The sequence below is a fragment of the Euphorbia lathyris genome, chromosome 6 (genome assembly GCF_963576675.1).
Source record: "Euphorbia lathyris chromosome 6, ddEupLath1.1, whole genome shotgun sequence".
Classification (NCBI taxonomy): Eukaryota; Viridiplantae; Streptophyta; class Magnoliopsida; order Malpighiales; family Euphorbiaceae; genus Euphorbia; species Euphorbia lathyris.
Genome location: NC_088915.1, coordinates 85,926,094 through 85,931,043, shown reverse-complemented (window position 1 = coordinate 85,931,043; position 4,950 = coordinate 85,926,094). Strand labels below are relative to the sequence as shown.

At 33.3% G+C, this 4,950-nt stretch overlaps 1 long non-coding RNA gene across 2 annotated transcripts; it reads right to left on the bottom strand.

Moving 5' to 3' along the window:
• Positions 1 to 1,028: 1,028 nt before the first annotated feature.
• LOC136233087 (uncharacterized) lies at positions 1,029 to 4,712 on the bottom strand. 2 transcript variants are annotated; one of them, XR_010690681.1, is made up of 8 exons: positions 4,229 to 4,712; positions 4,102 to 4,148; positions 3,904 to 3,999; positions 3,037 to 3,169; positions 2,433 to 2,928; positions 2,304 to 2,350; positions 2,107 to 2,209; positions 1,029 to 1,597 (listed from the first exon to the last, which is right to left on the bottom strand). It is a non-coding gene; the product is annotated as an uncharacterized lncRNA (long non-coding RNA). The 2 variants fall into 2 exon arrangements; XR_010690680.1 differs by having other exon boundaries at positions 4,097 to 4,148; positions 4,229 to 4,711.
• Positions 4,713 to 4,950: the final 238 nt, after the last annotated feature.

Here is a 4,950-nt window from a genome sequence, read left to right as displayed (position 1 = left end):
TTCCAATTAATTCTTTTTACCATTGAGACATGACTTCTCAAAAAATCTGATTACAATTACTTTGTGAATAAAATCATCATAGTTAATTTTATCAATTCGTTCATACATCTACGATCAACCCCGAGTTCCACAAACTCTTCATTCGGCATTCCCGATATTGCGGGTGGTGACTCTCTTACTCCGACAATCGCCCCATCCGAGCATATCGTGTTCCTAGTGGGCACTGACCCCACACAGTCCAGTCCGTCAATAAACCCCTCCTTTGATAGATACATCAATGAGATGCAGTTCCTACACAAAGAAATGTTGAATATCATCTAACTCCATCACCTAGACATGATATACTCATTAATAATAAGCCTAATACATTTTATTTGGTCTAAAGCTTCAACTATCATCCAGAACATTTAAAAGTTTAAATGATATCATATTTTTATCCAATTACATTCAATAACATTTCATTTCTCAATAGAATTTGTATGTTCCATCACATGCCAAAATGTTCGTCACGTGTTAAAAATAAAATTTTTAATGAATATAATTGGATAATAATAAGAGATTATTTGAACGTAATTGAATAAAAATATTAGGTCATTTTGAACTTTTGAAAGTTGAATGAGACATTATATTAAGTGCACGTTTTGGCTATAATCTGTCTTGAATTACAGTGTCTTTAACAAGTATATTATTTTGTAAAAAAAAACAGAGTTTATTATTTCTGCCTTGAACAAAATAATAATAATATTGGAATATCAAATTGTTAAAGTGATTGATTTATTGGATTTTGTAATGGGTCATTATCAACTTCTTAAATTAAAATAATATTATATTAAATTGTGTAAATCATACCACTTTCCTTTATCATACAATTTCCTTGCAAATATTTTACTTAAACACAAATGAGTTATTGATTGTTTTCAAATTAAATTCGATGTTTAAGCAGTTTACTAAACCCTACTAAAGTTGCTCAAAAGCCTACCGCGAAGAAAGACATTTCAGTCTATTTTCGTTAGACCGTGAACTCATCTCATAAGATATATAATTTTATTGAATCAAATAGGTTCACATACACAACAACAACAAAGCCTTAGTCCCGAAATGATTCGGGGTCATATAAAACCGTGAAATCAAATCATGTCAGCATTTTTTATAATTAATTCCAGAAAGAAAACGATCTCTTATTATCATTACTACTGCTCATACTAAGTTTCTCTTTGCATCACAGAGTTGAATTACTAGCCTGGCTGCTTCCATCCATGCACGCTTGTTTACCTGAATCCGCATCTACTACTACCATACCTCTATCCCAAACCGTAAGAAACCCCTATCAATCATGAGCTCGAACACAATTTCAAGTTATCTCAAAGAATCACTTTTTAATCAATTCAAGTCAAGCTCATTATCATATGATTATCTGTAGTAGCGGACAGCTGATATTATTTCTTTAATCAATGGCGGCAAAGCATTTGAAGGATTAGACAGTTCACCATCAATTTGAACCACAAATTAACATCCGTCCAATCTCCAAAACTGTTATACGGTCCTTTATGTGAGTTGCAAAAATAGCTCTTCAGTTGAAGCAGTTCTGTTCCAAGTTCTACACACAAAGAATTTCAATCAGTTAGCTCTGTTCCAATTTCCTAATTCATTTGAAACCCTTATGCAGTAATGGAGATCAATGAGATCAAATAGGTTCAAAATGAACTTTGCATATCAATTTGGTTTATAACTAACATAAATAGGTTCTACCGATTTGCGCAGTGGTAACCATTCCAGCGCCAAGTTTCTCAATCATAGTTGGGAAACAGCCCCTTGCTTGAAAATAAATTCCAACCCAACTCAACCCAACCCAACCATGTAATAATCTCTGATTAAAGCCCCAAACTAAGGTTTAATCTCCATTTCCGAAGATACACTTTCTATCCTTAATCCTAAAAGACAACTAATAAATTCTTCCCTTTTTATTACCTTTCATTTCATCTAAGTCAAAACCAATAGAATAGAGAAAAATATTAACATAAAATGGGAACCAAGCACCAAACAAATAGACATTCATGTAAAAACGAGAATGCGTTTGCATTAAGAACAAATAAAAGAAATACGTACCAAATTTTACAAGACTCTCAGTTCCAACGTCGTCCATTGAAATGCCAAGTGACTTTTTCTTTGGGCTAAAATACTTGTACATCCTCCATTCAGATCTACAATTCTGAAGGATAATGGAACTAATTAGTTTCAATAACACAAAGAGTTGAACGATTGAAGCAAAAAGATGCAGAAATGAGTATATAACATCACCGTACTTCAGATCTGTGTTCTGGTTCGCAGAGAGCATCTCCGGTGACGCGATCTGAAAATTTCAATGAAATAGAAGAGAAAATTAAAAGAGATGCAAGTGAATGGAAGAATTGAGAAACAGAAATAGAAATTACCGATTGCAAGGAAGATCAGTTGCGGAAAGAACACCAAAAGAAGTTGCTGCAATGAGACAATGAGAATAGAAAATCGGAGACTGAGTTAACTCAATCAACAGGGGAGTATGAGGCTGAGTTAACTCGGGAAGCTTTGATATCTAAAAGAGATGGAGAGAGCAGTGGTGAAGAGAGAAGAAGACTCGGTTTATATACAGAGAAATGCTGGAACGTTATTGGTTCAAAGCATAATCAGAATTTGAATGCTAAACTCGTTTTATGTTATCGAAATGAAGGAAGAAGGTAAAACCGGATCTTGGGATTCTCTGCACTCCATAATGAAGAACACTTGTTTTTTACTATCCAACAATGGTGCAGACATGTTTGTCATATCTATTTTCTCCATAATGCCTAGGTCATTCAATTTGGCACATTTAAAAAATTAAAAAGCTGTTAACTGCAGACATATTTGTCATATGTATTTTCTCCATGTAATCTAGACTCAAACAAGTATCATCTGCAGAAAAACAAACAAAGATTAAAGAGAGGGTGAATTAAAGAAACAAAAATAATAAAAAAATATAAAACTTAGAATAAATTAGTAATAAAAAACATAAGCACTCACAATTTCCTTGAGGAATTGAGTTCGGTACTATACGGTGTATAGCCGACTCCCTTTCTACTCCATCTAAATCCAAATGGTTGTAATAAAACCATCTCCCCTTCTATTCATTCCTAGATATATATTGGATTAATACCTACAGAAAATTTCAATGTGTCAATGGAAAAGGCTTATTAAATTATTTTCTATTGCTATGTATACATGACTATTAACAGCTGACCATGTCTTATTAAAACAAAACAGTTGACCCATGTTCTGAATTAGAATATATGACTATTAACTGTTTCATAAAAAAAAAAACAGGAAGCAGAATAACAATAACGACATTCAATAGACAAATTTATTGGGAGAATTGAGCATTAATAAATTTGCAATTTGAATGACCTAATGCCAAAATGATCCTCCATTATGCTAAAGCAAAACCAATTGGCAAGTAACTAATTAGAAGTATGAACAATGAGCAAACAAAGGCCAAAAAGAGCATAACTGCTCATGCCAAGCATTGAATTGATTATTTAAGCAAATAGATAGTCTATTGAATTTAGTTACCCTTACATGAGGTCAGATTGAACAGTTGTAGAAGACAACTAAGCATTTTTTATGAATTGAAGTTTGTCAATAAACTAAATTCAATGGTCATATTACTATCTTTGATTATAATTAACTTTTTTGTTTAATATATATATTAGTTAGTAGTTTTTTTAACTCAGCTAGGCCAAGCAAGATTATAATTTATAATAACAATCTGGTCAAAACCAATAGAATAAAAGAAAAACATAAAATGGAAACGGAACACTAATAATCTATAATATAAAAGGATTTGCATAAAATGGAAATGGAGATTTGCACAAAGAAAAAAAAAACACCTACCAAATTTTCCAAAGACTCTCAGTTCCAACTTCATCCATGAAAATGCCCGAGACATTTTTCTTCTTTGTTCTAAAATACTTGTACATCCTTTCAGATCTACAATACCAAAAGATAATGCAACTAATTAGTTTCAATAACACAAAGAGTTAACCAATAGAAGCAAAAAGATGCAGAATAGTGCGTGGAACGTCACCTTACTTTAGATCTGCATTCCGGTTCACAGAAAGCATTTCCTGTAAAGCGATCTGAAAATTTGCATAATAGAAGAGAAAATTAAAACAGATCCAAGTGAATGGAAGAAGTGAGAAACAGGAGTAGAAATTACCGATTCCAAGGAAGAACGTTGAGGAAAGATCACCAAAAGAAGTTGTTACGGTGAGACAACGGCACCAGAAATCAAAGAGAATAGAAAATCGGAAACCGAGTTAACTCAACAGGAGAGCAGCAACCAGAAGAACAGTTGAGGAAAGTTAACTCAGTAAATTTTGATATAAAAGAGACGGAGAGAGCGGCGAAGAAAGAAGAGTGGGTTGTGATATAAGTTTAAATAGACAGAAATGGTGGAATAACAGACAAAATTTGATAAGTAACATGCATTGAAGACCTTGGGATTGACTGCACTCCATAATCCAATTGCAGGTACGTACTGCTGTGCTGTGCTCACATTATTCAAAGCTAATCTTGTGAAATGCAATTTTTTGCTTTCTATTCTATATTTTTATTTTAGAGCATAGCAGGTTTTTGGAATAAATGGGAAGAGGAGAAGGGGATCACGTGATAGAGTTAAATTACCATGATTGTTTAATGTGGCGCCAATATTGGATTACTTGGTTGGAAACCGATTTTATACGCAAATATCTTCCTTTCAAGACATTTTGGGATGAAGGTGTCCGTGCACACTAAGATTACTCATCCGCTTCGAAATTAGTACTGGATTATCGGCACAACTCTCCTAACTAACCATTTCATAAGTGAATGTGCCAATTTTGAGTAAAATTTTTCCCTATACAGGAAGGAAAGTTATCTCCCCTGCATCCGAGGACGCCG